The sequence below is a fragment of the Saccopteryx bilineata genome, chromosome 8 (assembly GCF_036850765.1).
Source record: "Saccopteryx bilineata isolate mSacBil1 chromosome 8, mSacBil1_pri_phased_curated, whole genome shotgun sequence".
Classification (NCBI taxonomy): Eukaryota; Metazoa; Chordata; class Mammalia; order Chiroptera; family Emballonuridae; genus Saccopteryx; species Saccopteryx bilineata.
In genome coordinates, this window is record NC_089497.1 from 65,583,572 (window position 1) to 65,601,648 (window position 18,077).

The 18,077-nt window shown below is 46.0% G+C and overlaps 1 protein-coding gene across 12 annotated transcripts in view; it reads right to left on the reverse strand.

Annotated features, from left to right (window-relative positions):
* The window catches only part of LPP (LIM domain containing preferred translocation partner in lipoma), a 736,954-nt gene that overhangs the window by 667,293 nt on the left and 51,584 nt on the right, over positions 1 to 18,077 (reverse strand). For 4 of the 12 annotated variants that reach the window (XM_066241268.1, XM_066241265.1, XM_066241269.1 and 1 more), the window contains exon 2: positions 13,462 to 13,583. The exons of 7 other annotated variants lie outside the window; for them this stretch is intronic. The gene's annotated coding sequence lies outside the window, so the exon portion shown is untranslated. Of the gene's footprint in view, positions 1 to 9,837; positions 9,947 to 13,461; positions 13,584 to 18,077 lie in introns of those variants that run through there. One more of the 12 variants, XM_066241272.1, reaches the window with a different exon arrangement.

Here is an 18,077-nt window from a genome sequence, read left to right on the forward strand (position 1 = left end):
TTGAGTATAGGATGAAGTTCAAGGCTCAGTATTAGACTTGTGTTAAGTTATTTTCCCTCTCTGAGCTCAAGCTTCCCTGCCTGCAAAACGAGGCTAGTACTACCCACCCATCAGGGAGCATGTAATCCTGTCCTAGGATTCCATATCCAGCATGCACAGCACAAAGCCAGCACGGAGTCTGCATTCATTAAGGCACACCCTCTTGACTGCCATGGTTTCTATGTGGTTCTGGGCTTCTAACTGTATCAATTATTACTGAGTCTTACAAGCCATATATGTTCCCTAAGTCTGTTAGATGCTATATGTCCTCTTACTAGAAATTCATTTATTTTTTCATTTAATAAAGTAAAATGAAACATGCATAAAAACTTAACCATCTAAGCATTTTCTCTCAATAGGAAACTTTTTGGAAATGCTATTTAAAAATGACCTTCAAACCCAGTTTACGAACCACACAACTGTAAAAATCCCAATTTAATGTCCAAAACTTCATTTAACCTTTCCATCAACCCTATAAGAAAGATTTCTCAATTATTCATTGAGGAAACTGAGGGTCAGGGAGGTTAGGCAAGATTCCAGGGTTAGGGAACAGAAAGGCCAGGACTTGAACCCTAGTCTTCGAAGGCTAGGAAATGGTAAAGCCAGGACTTTGAACCCTGATCTTCTAAACCAGGGTTCATGACACAAGTTTTATTACTTTCTACTTACTAGTATACTATGGACAGCTATTCTGCTAAGAAATATAACTAAAAAACTCTTCTGTTATTTTCACATTTCAAGGAACTTTTAGATAAAAGATGAAGGCTGGATTCTCAAACTAAAAAAATGTCCACACTAGAAGCAGATAAATCCTGCCTAAATTCTACCTTTGTGTTATGTTCTTAAGTGAAATAAGCTCAGAGCCCTGGCACTAAGCAGACATCTGCTGAGTATACGGGTGGCAGACCTTAGAAAGGATAGCAATGAACTGATATCAGACCAAATCAAAGTAAGCATTCAAATGGCTGGGCTTACGATCAAATAAATCACCAATAACCCTAGCATAAGCTTCTGAACATCCCTCAGATGCACCTGTTAGCTAGCAGGACGCCATGTGCCCTGCATTCAGAAGTGCACAAAACAGACACTTGCTAGCACCTCCTGTCCTCAATAAGGCACAGTATGTGTACCTAGCATGTGTAGGTTAGTTAGACACGCCTTAATCTCTCAAAGAGCTCATAACCTCACTGGAGATGTGCTCAAATACACAAAACAAAATGAAAAGTGTGAAATGCACAAGTACATGCAATGTCACTGTGAGGGTCTGGAAGAGCTCTGCAGAGGACTTCTAAACTAAGCCTGAACGCCCAAGAGGATTTCCGTGTATGGGGGGGGGGAGGAGGGAAGCCCAGGGAACACGATGTGCTAAAGCCTTGAGGAGGATGAGTGCAGCGTGTTCTCGGGAAAAGTGACTAACCTGGTGAGGCCAGAGACCAAGCACGTGGAAGGATGCGTTGGGACACGAGGCTGGAAAGAAATGTTGCGGCCAGAACATATAGGACCTTATGTGCCAGGCTATGATACTTGGGTCTTGAGACTCGTGGGTACTGAGTTTTGAGAAATGACTCAAGAGAAAGTTTAATGGTCACACTGTCCTTTTAAGAACTGAATCGCCTTTCCACGGTCAGCTTTCAAGCACAGCAAAGGTGGGAGTGTCCAAAGGAGAGCCTCCTGGGCGGGGCCCATCCACAGAGAAGTCAGAAGAGTCGGTGCCTCTCGGAGTTATCCCAACCCACAACTCCATGGACCCTTTCCTCTAGTCTAGGAGTCTCACCCATGGAAGACCCAGGAATCATGTTCCACAAAGGATTTCCACTCGACCTTCAGGGAAATGCTAGCACCACCCAATTCAGTAAATCAGAAGACCTGGCTGCACACATGCTCTAGCCTTTTTCCTGTCACTGAAGAAGCAGGAATCAGAGTCCTACCCAGCACATTCTGTGTGTGCCCAAAGCTCCATAACTCGGCGCTCCTGGCCACACCTGGCACTGTGTGACTGGAACCTTTGACTAGTAATGAGCCTGTACTGATGTCACCAGTTAAGTTGTATGAAATCCCTTCCCTTAAAGGAGGGAGCCCTTGTAGCAGGTCCCATATATCAAAGACACAGGCAAGAAGAGGTGATTCCTTTCCTGCCCTTAAGGAGTTCCCTATCTGGAAGGAGATAAGACATCAACAGAGTAGGAGATGGCAAGTGCCTTAAAGAAGCACAGATAACAGACCAAGTCCTCATCACAACCCTATGACTTGGTGTGATCGTTGATGATACCCATTGGACTGATGAGGAGGCCTGGACTCAATCAAATTAACCACTCTAACAGATCACACTGCTAGGAACTATCTCAGCCAAAATCGGAATCCAGATCTTATGTCAGTAGGCACCAGAGTTTCTCTATTGCCTCACAGCCCACTGTGCAGTGAGTTAGCACAGAGAGAAGAGAGAGATCATTTCTAGTGTGCGAGATTGTGGGTATGGGGGGTTGTGGATGGTGGGAAGCAGATGACCAGGGACTACTTTATTCAGAAAGTGTCATCTATGCAGAAGGTTATAGGCGCTACGGCAGGTCTACGGGTGAAATGGGAGACGTCCTCTCAGGCTAAAGGAACAGGCTTAGCTAAAGCATGAAGGTGAGAGAATGCAGGGCACTGTGAAGAGTGGCAGGGAAGGTGGCCGACTTAGGAATGCATGCGTGGGAGCACCAAGGAAGCTCACAGGAGGCACACGCTGCCGTCCAATTATGATGGGCCCTGGGTTCCGGGGCAGGAGTCTTTATTTAATGACAGAAATACTAGGCAATGTTATAAATAAATAAACAAACAAACTCATAGTCTGGGGCATACCGTTGAATATACTTGGAAAATAATAAATATTTCAAAGCAGAACTGTGGCAATGTTTCAGCTTTCCTTGGGACTCTGGGTCCCAATGCTGAGGACATGTATTAACCTTGCAGAGCCCGGCCCAAAATCAAGAACATCAAGCCTTCAGGCCCTTCCAGGTCAAAATAGAGAAGGACAGTATTCCTTGGGTTAGGACTTCCATAAATATTTCATAGATCCCAATCTTCTAGAGAAGAGCCCCTATAACTCATTAATGAACTCCAGGTCCTTGCTGGACATTAGTAGCCCCACATAGTGAGCAGAGTACAGAGAACAGGATGGGAGTCACAGAATTAAAAAGACCTATATACTCGATTCTAGGATTCTCAACAAATTTACTGTTCAATCCTGAGCAAGTCATTTCCTTTCAACAAAGGCACAGCTTTCTCATTTGTAAAATGGAAACAATCACACTCATACAGCTAGGTTCTTGTGAAAATTAACAACATACCTATGAGATCAAATATAAGTATATGTGTTTCTTTCTTTTTTTTCTTTTTTTTTAATTTTTTTTCTTTTTTTTTTTTATTCATTTTTAGAGAGGAGAGAGAGAGACCGAGAGAGAGGAGAGAAAGACAGAGAGAGAGAAGGGGGGGAGGAGCCGGAAGCATCAACTCCCATATGTGCCTTGACCAGGCAAGCCCAGGGTTTCGAACCAGAGACCTCAGCATTTCCAGGTCGATGCTTTATCCACTGCGCCACCACAGGTCAGGCGTATACGTGTTTCTACATGCAGGCTGACTTGGTTCGAAGAGGGGCTCCTCTGCAGGCTGCCATGTTGACAAGGGCAGTAGAACCACTGCCTGATCCTCCTGGTGAAGTATCGAAATCTGGAATTGTCAACAATTTCCTCCTGCTAGAAATTGAGCTGTATTCCCCAGGCAAGTCATTACATCTTTTTGTGCCAAATTGTTTTCATCTTTTAAATGACCCAGTAATCCCACTTTGAGCAATATACAACAGGGAATAATCCTAAAGGAAAAAAAGAAGGCAATTTGTTCGTAGATGTTATTCATAGTGCTATTTCTAGCTCTTTATGTATCCCTCTATTATAGCACTTATCTCACTGTGCTGTAATTATCCACTCCCCTTCCAAACGCCCCCAAATTATCTTTGAATCAATCCCCAGCACCTAGCACAATGCCTGGCATACAGTAAGAACTCAATAATTGTTTGTTGACTAAATGAATGAAAGAAAATTTTTAAAGAAATTCGAATGAGCAAAACACAATACTGTTCTTAACAGATGATATTAAAAAAATCTTAAAAAGAAAAAAAAACCCTGGTATCCATAGACTGCAAACTATCTATCTGAAGAGGAGGCTGTGAAGAAGCCTCCGAAGGGAAATTCTGGAGATTTAATGTATACTTCCTGAGCCTCTCCGGGTGTAGGCCGAGTGCAGTACGAGCTCCCCGTGACACACCCAGGGGTATGTGGTCGCATGTGAGGTCGCTCTGGCCTGGTGGCCACAGCACAATCTCTATCAGGAATCTTAGATTCTCACTACCTTACGTTGACTACTTTGCAACACTTCTCTGAGACCAGCTTATCCCCTGAAAGGTGGAGCATTTACTAGAAAGTCCAGCACGTTAAAAAGAATTACAGGGAACAGGCGAGGGCCCACAAGCATAAGTTCACATGGAAACAAAAGAAGAGGGCTGGGAGGCGCTCTTGGACCAGGGTCCTCAAGCCAAGGTGGGGCTTTGAAGACCCTGCTCTTCAGGACTCCCACGGAGCCTTCCGGACCCATCGTACAGGGTGGCTGGCTGAAGGCACCTCACTAGAGAGCTTACTGGAGGCAGCAATCTCCACAAGAACAGACGACACATCAAGGAAAAACACCAAGTTAAATATGGCCCATAAAGTCAACAGCACTCTGAATGTTCCGTATTCTTGGTGGGAAAGAATGCTTTACACAAACACCCAGGGAGAGCAAAGGAAGCAGCCTGTTCTACGGGCTTATTTGGGGGTATTCCAGCAGCTCTCAGCCAGGAAGCCAGAGGCCGGAAGCCGCTGCCCTCCATTCATTGGCTGGAAGCTCAAGGTTAGAAACTGAAGCAGGAAGCACACAGGCTCTAGTCTGGATCAGCTGCAAGTCCATGCACTCCCTACTGCACATGTTCTCACCTCCGTCAGGGTCTCAGAGTGCGGCCTGGACACTGCCCTGGACGTCCTATAGACAATCCCTCCAAAACATGTCGTGAAGCCACTTCTCTCTGGCTCACTTCTACCACCCTAATCCAAACAACTGCCACCTCCCCCCTGGATTATTGTAGTATCTCTGCCTAACCTCCTTGTATCTCCTCTTGCCCCCTCCTTGCAATCCATTTCCCCCAAAGCAGCCAGAGTGATTCTGGTAAAACATAACTCAGACACTTCCCATCAAACTTAGACTCGGGTTCAAACCTGCACTCTAGCTGACTGACACGGACCAGCCCCTCTCGGCTTCTGTCTCAGTCTTCCCTCTTTAGTCCCCTTCCTCCCAGCACACTAGGATCCTTCTGTTTCTCAAACACAAACCCATCCTCACTTCATGGCCCTTGTATTGAGGCCCTTGCCCTCTGCCTGCCATGCTCATCCCCTGACTCTTACATCAGTGGTCCCCAACCTTTTTTGGGCCACAGATCAGTTTAATGTCAGAAAATACTTTCACAGACCGGCCTTTAGGGTGGGATGGATAAATGTATCACGTGACCGAGACAAGCGTCAAGAGTGAGTCTTAGACGGATGTAACAGAAGGAATCTGGTCATTTTTTAAAAATAAAACATTGTTCAGACTTAACTATAAATAAAACGGAAATAAAGTAAGTTATTTATTCTTTCTCTGTGGACCGGTACCAAATGTCCCACAGACAGGTACCGGTCCGCACCTGGGGGTTGGGGACCACTGTGTTACATGACTGGTTTCTTGTCATTCGGACCTCAGCTTAAACAATCACCTCCCTCAGCCCTACCTCCATTCACTTAGCCAGGGCGCCCTGTGTGCATCCTTCTAAGTGTTAGTTACCATTCTCTCCTGTTTACATGTTTATTTATTATCTCCCTCATCCACACACCCTTCCTAGAACACAAGCTCCAAGGGATCATTGTTTCCTGTTACTTTTTCTCCACTCTAAACCCAGTGCTGGATCAGCGCCCAAAACAGCACAAGGCACAGAAGTCGGAATCCAATAAAGATTTAATAAAATTAGACAAATGCAAGCCACGGACGAAAGAAACCCTACAGACTTCCAAAGGGCAAGTAGCCCCGACCTGTGGCTAACAGCCTGGGCTCCAGAGTCAGACACAGATCGCTAATGCTTGTGCTCAGGAGCTGCAAGAGTTAGGGCAAGTGTTCCCCACTTCTCTGGGCCTTAATTTTCTCAGGTAAAATGGGGGTAACAGTACCTGCCTTGTGGGAGTGCTGGGAGAACTGAAAGTGATACATCATGTAGCACGCCGAGCATCGGGCTCAGCAGAGAAGAAATGTTCACTGTCATCACCAACAAAACCGAAGTCAGCAAGGAGCACGCGTCATTGCCGAAGTCAGACACTGAGGGAGCAGCAGAGCCAGGTCAGAAACTCCCATCTTCAGACTCTGTCCACAGACCAGCTGTTCCACAGACATAATTACAAAAATACCGGCTATCCTGCCGCAGGCTTATACATTCTGCCTCGTTCCAGAAAGGATATAAAGTACCTGACAAGAGATGAATGTGGTTCATGTCTTTGTTTTTTAAGTAAAAAAAAAAAAAAATTGGGGAGGAAGATGGAAAAATAAGGTGAAGCAAAGGGACAAGGGTTACAAAAAATTGAAGCCACAAGTCTCATACTATTTGTTACCAGCGAACTTCGAATTTGGAGCTGAGACTCCCAGAAACCAATACAAAACAGAGGAAAATACCTATGGACATTCCTTTGGAAAACTTGGTTACTGAGATGTCACAGCAGCATAGGAAGAGGTGGCACTAGCCAGCTGAGACTTGCCCTGGTTTTTCATACTCTTGTCAGCTAAAATCTGCTTACTCCCAATCTCATACAATCTGAAGTCAAACTGGGTTCAAATCCCAGCTCCACTACTGACAGCATGACTTTGGTCAATTTACTTCACATCTTGAGACCTCGAGTTCTTCCTTTATAAAATGGAGGTTAAAAAAAAGAAGAAAAACCCAGTACTTAGCCTGACCAGGCAGTGGCACAGAGAATAGATGGTTGGCCTGGGACACTGAGGACCCAGGTTCAAAACCCTGAGGTTGCCAGCTTGAGCACAGGCTCATCAGCTTGAGCATGGGGTCACCAGCTTGAGTGTGGGATCACAGACATAACCCCAAGGTCACTGGCTTAAGCAAGGGGTCACTTGGTCTGCTGTAGCCCCCTCAGTCAAGGCACATATGAGAAAGCAATCACTGAACAACTATGGTGCCACAACGAAGAATTGATGCTTCTCATCTCTCTCCCTTTCTGTCTGTCTGTCCCTGCCTGTCTGTCTGTCTCTCTACCTAAAAAATAAGTAAATAGTACTTAAAAGGATAAAAAAATGGGGTACATACATACAAGAGAATATTATCCATACTGAAAAAGGAAGGAAATTCTGACACATGCTACAAGATAATGAACCTCGGGGACAGTATTCTAAGTGAAACGAGCCAGTCACTGAAGGACCAACACTGCAGGAGTCCACTTATGTGACATACCTGGAATGGTCACATTCACAGAGAGAAATAGAACAGTAGTTGTCAGGGGCTGGCGAGAATAGAGAATGATAAGTTAATGCGTAAATGGGTACAAAGTTACTGTTTCACTTTTTATTTTTACTTTTTTTTTAATTTTAGAGAAATAGAGAAAGGAAGAGAAAAAGAGAAACATTGATTTGTTGTTCTACTTATTTATATACTCATTGGTTAATTCTTTATGTGCCCTCATTGGGGATCAAACTCTCAACCTTGATGTACCAGGACAACAGTCTAACTAACTAACCTACCCAGTGAGGGCCAGAGTTTCAGTTTTGCAAGAGTAAAAGAAGACTGGTTGCACAATATGTGACAGCACTTACCGTAATACTACTGAGCTGTACACTTAAAAAGGTTAAGATGGTAAATATCATATGTATTTCACCAATATTAAAAATAAAATATTTCAAAACAGTATATACACTCACAGGTAGCTGTAGTAGTGACTCTTTAGGTCAAGTGCTTAGCAACATGCCTGACACTGGGAAGCAGTCAATTTACCTCAGTCTCCATATCAACGCGGAATAGCGTTCCCAACAGTACTACCAAACCTAACCTCTTAGTGGCCCTGTCCATCAGCACCACAGCAGGAAAACATCCCAAGGCTTCAGCTTCAACGCAGCCTCCTCCCACATATGGGCGGGGCCTCCAATGCCCACCCAGCCACAAGTCATAGAGGAGAAAGACACGTGGCATACAGAAACCCGGGAAAACTGGTCAAGTCCTGCATCCCAGGGCCTCAGAACAGCTCAGAAGGCTGCTTCCCCTCTCTCTGGCACTGACCAGAGCAAACAGGTCTCAGAGCACTTTCCCTGCTCTGTTAAAGTGCCACCAATGCCACTGGCATCAAAGCACTTCCCTTAAAAATATCTTCCCTGTGTTGGAGCAAGAGACCCCCCAAGTTGATAAGAAACTGAACTGACCACAGAGTAACTTATGGTGGGCTATAAGCACTTGGTGGACTATAAGGGAGTGGTGACCTCTTGGTCTCTCTCAAATTCTGCCACTGCATCAAAGAAGGCTAAAGAAGTGTGTGTGTGTGTAAAATATATTCAGAATCAGAGCTCACCTTTGAATGAGAGGAAATAATACTTCAGAATTCTTGCAACTTCAAGAATAGTGGTAAAAGCTTAGATGAAAAGCCCTGCTCAAATTCTTTCAAAGCCCGTTCACAATTTCCACTGCCATGGATAAAACTGAAATAAAGGGCTCCATAATTTGGGTCTGCCTTTTGGACAAGCTAATCATCCCCTTTCAGAGAAGAAAAAGAGATAAGTAGTAAAGCAGATCAGTAGGTAGCAACTCACAAACAACATTCACTTGACCAAATACAGAAAAAGATAAGTAGAAACAAGAAGGAGGAAAAAGCAAACACTTTTAAAAATTCAGGCATCTAAACTCTTGTAACATGATTGAAAGAGGTCTGAACTGGGAGAATATGGTTCCAGTTCTCAATTTCTCACCAATTAGATCAGTCAATGTGGGCAACCCTGGCATCTCAGAGTTCCAATTTCCTTATCTACAAAATGGGCATGCTCTCTGCTATTGCCTAAAGGAACAGCTTCAGTGTAATGGAAAGAGGAATGAACAGAGTGAATCTGGGTTCTATTCCCACCTAATTAGCCATGTACCTGCAAGGCAAGTTAGCTGGCTCGGGGCCTCCACTGGCCACTATCCTGCTATAAAATGAGACAGATCAACTAAATAATCTCTAACTGTCCATCCACCTCTGATAGTCCATCAAAGACACCAATGTCCTGCATATCAGGTTGTCTTCCAGACTTGGCTGCTATATAGCAACATTATGCATACTCTTAAATCCAACCATAGCTCTGTTTTTCAAGCTGAAACTATCCCTGCCCAAGCATCCCCAAACACCCCTCCTGGCTTGTTGCTTTAACCCTAGCAATCAGCAGACAACACTCCCGAACTCTCTTTCTACCCAATTCAAGCTAGGCCTCAGGTGGGAAAAAAATCTCTCACTCGTTTTTCTATACACAAATAGAATTTTTTCCTCAGGCAGAGCCTGTCTCTAAATCCCACTGTGAGGAGTATTCCCCTGGGAAAGCAGCTATCTACACCCCAAATTAAAGCACCAGTGTTCCCAGCAACAAGTCCCATCAGCAGGCAAGCGAGCCAGCTGTCAGGGCCGTAAGCCCAGGGTCTGGGAGCTGCAATGCCATTCGCTCTGGCAATAATGATGTACTCACACGATGGCAGGCCCAGGCAGCTGGCCCCCGCTGGCTCTCACTCCTTCTCCCACACCCCGAGTCCCGCTGCACAGAGGTGATCCTGAGGCCAGAGGGGAACAGCTCTGAGGCATTCTCTCCTCAGCTTCCAGAGCGAGGGGCAAAGGAAAGGAGGGGAGGGATGGGGGTGGAGGGGGGAGGGGGGAGGGGCACGACTTTGTTTCTGGAAACAAGAATTCAAATTCTGCTTCTCCTAAACCCTGAGTCACCTCCTTCTCTTCCAATAGATCAGTGTGGTGGGTAAACATTTCCAAATATGGAGAAGCAGGCTGGAGGATGTCAGAAAAATCACCCTTCTCTCCTCTGGCACTTGAAGAGCATGCCCCATTTAAGAAAGAATTCCTTACTCGGAATCAATTATTAACCCCAAAAGAAGTGGAGTTTTCCCCCACCCACACAAGGAAGGGTCTGGCTGGAAAGTTTCTAAATTCACCTTAGGAATGGGGTCATCTAGACTGCAACTACATTTATGAAGTCAATCTATTAATCCAGGGTAAGGGGAGATATTGGGGGGGGTTCACCTGAAGAGGTCACAAAGAATCCAGTCTGCAGTTCTTTTAATGACAGGTGAATCTTAAAATAACGCCCACTCTTGGACCCCAATCCTTGACTCCCTTGGGTGGAGGGTCCTCCTGGGAACTTAGTTCTGCATGAGTTCTTCATGGACAGACCCCAGGCAGGAAGACCCAGAATGAAATCAGACTTTCAGGAGACCCCTGGGAAGGGGGCAGGGGACAGAATAAGAGGGTGGAATGCCCAATTTAATTTATAAGATGAATTACCATCTGAACTTCCTAAGTAGTGTTCAATGACTAAATTGGCCCAGTGAAGTCAGTCAAGAATGAATGTGGTCTAAAATAACTCCAGACTCATTTAGAGGAGGAGAGAGATGAGATGCTGAGGGCAATGGTGGCATGAGTATAGAGGCATCTGCTCAGGGAAGGGAATCCATATCCCGGTTTCCCACTGTTTCTGTTTCTTGGCGTGATCTTGTCTACTATCGGCTGTAAAGGCTTTTGTTGGTCAGAGGAGCCATTTGTCAGAATTATCTCCCACTCCCTGGCTTTTGGGCCTGCACCTGAGTCTGCTTGTTCTCATCCCCAGAGAATCTTCTAGCAATAAACACACTGGTCAGGGAGCAAAGGGGCCTAAGTCCTAAGCCCAGATCAATCACTCCTTAATTAAAACCTGGGACAAATCCATTCTCCTCTTGTAGCTTACATTTTTCTCATCTACAAATTGGGTGGCTATCCCGAAACTGTCCAACTATGTTTTCTAAAAGCAGCCTCCACTTGGTCTAGACAAAGAGGCATGACCCATTTACTTTGATTGCTTGGTTTTGCAAGCATATCACAAGTACTTGAAAAACTGCAAACACTTTTTATCTATTGCATGTTTAATAAATGAACGCAGATAGAAGTGACTATTAAATGAGATAAGGAAATGGGATCAGAGAGCCTTCCACCACAAGTCAGAACCAGAACCCCGTACAGCATTCTCACCACAGCAGCACTCCCAGGAGGTCCCAGAGGCAGGCCGGGGAAGGCAATGAGATCACCTTCATTTGTGACTCAAAAGACTAGACCGGGCATCAGACCTAGTGGTTCTGTAGAAAGACTGTCATCCTGTCAGGAGCACAAAGTCCCTTCCAATATAGCAACAGAGACATCTGAGCAGATGAAAGAGCTATTGCATGTAAACTGCTTCCCATGGATGGCCTGGGAATTCTGAAAACTAAGGATGAAGGAGGGAGCTACAGGGATAGCTATAAAAACCAGACTGGTGGAGTCTGTAACCACCCTCCATTTAACAAGAAGCATTTGGGGATCAGTTTCCACATCCAGAAAGGGGCTCCTCATTCCTCGATGTATGTGTACCTGTCTTCCTCTTGACCACTGACAACCATAAAGGCCACTGAGCTGAAGTCCCCTCCCCATTAATAAATCCCTCTACAGTATCTCTGAGGCCCCGTGGGGTGAATACCATCTCCTGAAGCTGCAAATTCCTTCTTCCCGACAGAAAATTCTTCCTTACATGGAAACAAAATGTGGCTCCCTACAAAGCTATCCGAGAGCTCATCTCTCAGTTACTCGGGCTCTTTCCTGACTACATCACACTGCTAGCTTGGAACGCATTTGTTGCCAACTTGAAATCCATCCTTTTTGGGTTTTTCAACAAGTGCTACTTCTATGCGACCTGTTCCCCGTGTACACTGCTGGCCTTCTGGATTCACAGGGTGTACCCTCTCAAGTCCCAGTCACTGAGAAACGGGAGCAGTCAGGCCTCCAGACCCGTTCTTCACCCACCTCTACCTGGTCGCCACACCAGATCCCACGTCCTTCGTGCCCAAAGCTCAGGGATGCACATCCCAGTCCCAGCTCCCCATGCGGCTCTCCGGCCCTGCCAGCCACAAGCTGTCTCCAAAATCCAAGGCTGTTCCAGAGAACACGAAGAGAGAGCGCTGTAGAAAAGAGTGCCTGCCAGCACAAGGCTCTCAGCGGCCTGCAGGCCGGACAGCAGGACCGACCTGCGGGGAGAACATACCCCTTCGGCCACAGTTCTGGTGGCACTATGTGCACCTAGGACACAAGAAGCAGTGATGCCCTGCATGAGAAGCATGCTTTACCGGTGAGTAAATGCTTTCCCAAGTAGTCTCACTGAAGCCCTCTGGCAAGTACCATTGGAGGGAGTCTATACCTAATTTAGTCACAGGAAGGCTGCGGCTCAAGAGAGGTTCAGCATACTCTCAAGGTCACAGCAAGAGTCAGTAGTAAAAAGAACAATGGGTTAGGAGTGAGACAGCTCGAGCTTCCAGGTGCACTTCTGCTAGCTGTGTGACCTCTAAACAACTGTTTAACTTTTCCAAACCTAGCTTTCTACACTTGAAAATTAAAGATTAAAATAGACCTCTCTACCTCTCAGAGCAGTTAGGAGGATCAAATAAGACAATGCGAGTGAAAGCCCTCAGGAAAACGGGGAAGGCCCCACAAATGTGTTAGGGATCACTGTGTGATTACCTGTAAATGACTGTGCATTCCATTACAAATTCAAGAAGCCGCGAGGTCATTCGCAAGACAAAGACACATGAAGGCTCTGGGAATTAAAGGGTAGTAATCTGATCTGCAGGGTTATGTCTATATACTCCTCACTCGTGCAACTGAAGGTCAGCGGTGACTGTCAGATTCTCAACTGCCCAGTCACATATGTCTATAGGAATGCTGAAGACAAACTCTCCCTTTTCAGCTACAAGCAAATGCCAGGCCAAAAGGAGGTAACAGAGATGGACATTTGGAAGACCCCCAAGATTCTCACTTCCCAAAACATAACCTGAAAGGTATTCTTGGAGACATTGTTAGAAACGCAGGCTCCAGTCTCTCTGCAATGTGCCCGCGGGGAAATAAGCATACAGCAAGGAGCTATTTACCAGAGAACACCAAGGAAGCTCCCAAGCATGCACTCTCAAGGGCACAGTATATTCCAAGTGGCGGGTACCAAAAAGAGAGATTCCAACCCGTTAAAAACCTCCCAGTCACTGCTTAAGATCTGGGACAAAATCTTAAGGCAACAGCAGGTCCACTGACATACCAGAGCTCGTGCTGCAGGTCACTGGGAGCCAGAGGGCCCCCAGAAGCTCTGAGAGGGCAGGGACTGGCCTGGCTTCCTCAGCCCTCTACCAGCACGCGAGGCATCAGGATCCTCTTCAATCTCTGCAAAGATCCAAGTCATCGGTGTCATTATGGAGGGCTCAGATTTCCCCCAGAAATCCACTCCTAAGGCAGACGAACACACAGCTCAATGAAGATTGTTTTCTGTTTTGCATTTTATCATCTGTTTCCTGGTGCTTACAGTGGAGAAAATCACTTAATTAAGTTGTGACACATATGTGTGAACACGAGTAGAGAGGCAGACAGCAGGGTGGGGAAGGTAAACCGAGGCTGAATTACGGAACTGGTGCGAGCCAAGATGATCTGAGTCTATTTCTAGAAGTAGAGTGTTTCACTGAGAAGCGAAGCTCTAATCACATCATTGGTCAGTTTGAAAAATAGTTTCTTTGGCTCCTCACTGCCAAATAATAATAATAACTATAATATAATGAGTGTTTTATTTCACTCTGTGCTGGACATTGTACTAAGCAGGCTACATACATTACGCCATTTAATCCCATCAACCACCCAATGAGCTGGCCAGTTTCCTTCCTACATTACAGATAAGGAAAGGAAGACACAAGGAAAAAGTGAACTGTGCCAGACCCAGAGACAGGGAGTGGAAAGGTCAGGGTTAACTAACTCTCACAGCAAATCACCCATTGCAATTCTTTCCAATTCTAGCCTTTCCCACTGCCCAGCCTCTACTTGTTCCATCTCTTTGTGTGAAACCATCCTCATGTAACTATCACAAATGTAATCATATATAACAAACATAACAATCCCTACAAATCCTTGACAAAACGTCCTTCTTTGTTCTGCCTCCTCACCAGTCCCTTGACGTCAGAAACCTTGCCTGTGCTTTCTGCCCTGTGTACACAGCTAACACTCGATAGTCACTGGTATTCAGTGAGACAATGTGTTTGAAGGCTGGGCCAGGGAATTAATCTCAGTGAGGTTCCCAAGGTCCAAAGGGACACAAGAAGTTGAAAGACACTGGGCAAGTATTGTGTCCACGGGGCAGCCTGAAGCTGCTGACGGAAGCTTCTCAGAGGCTGCCTGACCTTTGAACCTGTAGGCAGGTGCTCCAGAGGCTGCAGAGTGAGGTGCACAGAAAGCACATCTTCTAGAAAAGAGGAAAAAGTTCTGAGACCCTTCACAACTGTGACTTCTGCTGAGCCATTTTTTCTCTTAGACTTAGTGAAAAGAGGAACGAGGCTAGCACAGTGGGTTTTGAACTTTTCTTTCCCTAACAGAGCTCTTCCTCACAATGAAATGCTCTGCAAATGCTCAGGCTGGGCTTCAGAACTCCCCTTCCCTCCCATTCTCACCACTGTCACCTCCCACACCCACCAGCCGCCCCAACCCCAAGGCCAGCTTGGAGTCGCCCGGGCTCAGGGGAGCACAGCTTGAAAACTACCAGCCTTCTGAGTCCTTCATAGGACCTTCTAGCTCTGATTCCTCTAACCTCCAAGGCTGGAAACATACCTCCTCAATAAGCAGGCCTGCATTTCTACCAGTGAGACAGGTAAACATATAGTGTAATGGGGAAGGAAGAATTCTCAAACTAAAATATTTGGGTTTTTCTTTATTTAGGACCTGCGTTCTCATAAGCAAGTTATTTAGATCTTGCTAAGCCTCAGTTTCTCTCATCTATAAAATAGGAAACAATATTGTTATCAACCAAATTAGGTTTTGGGTTTTTTGGGGGTTTGTTTGTTTTTGTTTTTGTTTTTTTTACAGAGCAAAGCAAGAGTCAGAGAGAAGGATAGATGGGGACAGACAGGAATGCAGAGAGATGAGAAGCATCAATCATCAGTTTTTCATGTGGCACTTAATTGTTCATTGATTTCTTTCTCATATGTGCCTTGACCATGGGGCTACAGCAGAGCGAGTAACCCCTTGCTTAAGCCAGCGACCTTGGGTCCTAGCTGGTGAGCTTTGCTCAAACCAGATGAGCCCTCACTCAAGCTGGCGACCTCGGGGTCTCGAACCTGGGTACTCTGCATCCCAGTCCAACACTCTATCCACTGTGCCACCGCCTGGTCAGGCCCAAATTAGGTTTTTATGGGAATTAACAAATTTAATATGTACACATACAAGCTGCTTGGCAGAATGCTACAGTAAATACAGTGTTACAATCGCCTCTTCTATGAATCTCTCCAAGCCCAGAGATGGCATAGTATGCAGCACTGTGTTCAGAGCAAATAAGATGCTCAACGGGTGACAGGGGCCCCTTTTCTTCCTGCCTGCTCTCATGGACATTTTCAATCTGAACAAACCCTGGCAGCTACAAAGTGCCACAGGCAGAAACACATTTTTGGATCACAAATTCCCTATAGCTCATCTTTCAAAAATCTTACAGCTTGTCTCTGAAATTCATGGCCATCTTAGGCTTCCAAGGATGTCAACCAACACAGTCAGGGGTGGAGTGAGATTGAGAAAACAGCTGGTCCAGATGATTGGCACAGGAGGGAATCTGAGATGCGGCATCCCACCTCCCAGCCTCCACATCGACAAGCCCAGCAGAGTGGCCTGAGAAATCCCATCTGCTCTCCAAGTCTCGATCTCCTTATCCAGGAAATAGGGGAAGAACCCCATCGTTCACCTTCCCATGACGCTGGGCAGGACCAAGAAGCTGATGGGTGTGAAAACTCTTGAAAACTTCATAGCTACATACATATATAAAATATTATCATTTTTATTCTAACCTCAAGTAAAATTGGTCAACCATTGCAAAAAAATAACTTTGAAAGTGTCCAGAACTTGGGGACCACCATCATGCCTGGAACCACCCTGCTCCAGCTGCAACATTCCCAGCTCTGACCTGACCTTTGCCCCGGTTCCCTGCACATCCTGCAGGCACTGACAGGCTAGCCCCATCTCTGCCCAGTTTTACCCATGGCCTCTTCACCAATGCCCTGAAATGCACAAAAAATAGTATCCAACTGCCCTCAGGCCAGCACTCAGGGGCTCTAGGAGGGGCCCCAACCCACCTTTCCAGCCGCATTTCCCACTCTATTGCTACATGAGTCCCTGGCTCCAGGTAAGAGTATAGCCCAATTCCTCACAACTCCAAGATTAGACCATGCTCCCCCCACCCAGTGCCTCCCCATCTGACCGCAAAACCTCCTTCCTGTGCAGCAGGAATCAGGCCCCTGGGAAGGCTCTGTGACTGGTGTGCGGGCAGCAGTGTCTTCAGTGCCCATCCTTTTATTAAAGATGGTCCCAACAATTACTGGTCCATAAAATGAACATCAGGATAAAAAGAATTACTTCTATAGTTCTTCATATGAAGTGCTCAATGCCCTACTTTTTTGAATGCTTAATATCACATATGACCATGACTCCCATTCTACAGATAAAGAGCCTGGGGGTGCATGATATAGTGAGAAGCTGAGCCAGTAGCCAAGTGCAGGCCTTTGGCTATAAAGCCTGTGCTCACTACACTCTCCCTGGGCAGCAGAGGGCCATGACAACCCTGCCACAGAAAGAGCCCAAGGAGGGCCCGCTCACTGCATGCCCCGGGGCAAACCACTGTCCTCCTCTGAGACACGCAGTGAGGGCTCTGGGTCATCCTGCATACCAACACACTTCTTTCTCTTTCCTCCTGGAAGACTTCAGACATGAAACCTTAGAGAGGATCTAACATGTGTGTTTGGCCAGCTCCACTCTGAGCTTTCCTTCCCAACCTTCAAAGCCCATTCCATAAGAAGGAAGAGGGACTGACTCAAATGTCAAAAAGCCACCACAACTCTCCAGGATGGCACCGAGGTTGCTGTGTGATAGCATTGCCATGCAGACCAGCAAGCCGCTCCCTAAAACAACTGCAGACATGGTCACAGCGCATGAACCTTGTCAGCAAAATGCTGGTTTGATTAGCAATTTTTAATAAGCTCAAGATGCAAGGGCAATAATGCGGATGGCATAGTATGCACCGGACATGCCTACTGGCCTGTGGGTCCCACAAGGGAGGGCAATAAAAGAAACTCTCTTCTTCGCTTCTCTCTTTATAGCGTAGACACCTAGAGCTGCTGTCAGACCACAGCACTCCTGTTTGGGTGTGGAGACCTCACCTGCACAGCAGGCTGCCATGCCCTCTCCTGGCATTCTCCTGAAGTCTAAATGTTGACTGGTAGGTTATCCAGGACCATAGGATCTCAGATCTGGCAAAACTCAAGTACCCACTAGTTCAATTCCTGTAAACAACTTGTCTAGGGCATTCATTCATTCGGAAAGCATCCCGATGTCCACTGGTGCATGAGGAGAAGATAGGCTAGGTTTCTGCTGTCAAGGACCGTCCAATAATAACTTAAGTGGCTTCCCAGTGACAACAGTGAGTCCAAGTACTTTATCCCACATCTCAAGTTTTTGAATAACACAGACTCAATCTTCTATTCCCACTATACACTCCCTCCCACTGTCACTCTGCATACATTGCTTATTCAGACAAACTCTTAACCCCATTATTCTCTTACCTGACTTATTTCCCCTCCAAACCCCACAACTCAATATAGATAGCTTATACATCCTTTAAGGCAGCTATTTCTGCAGTGT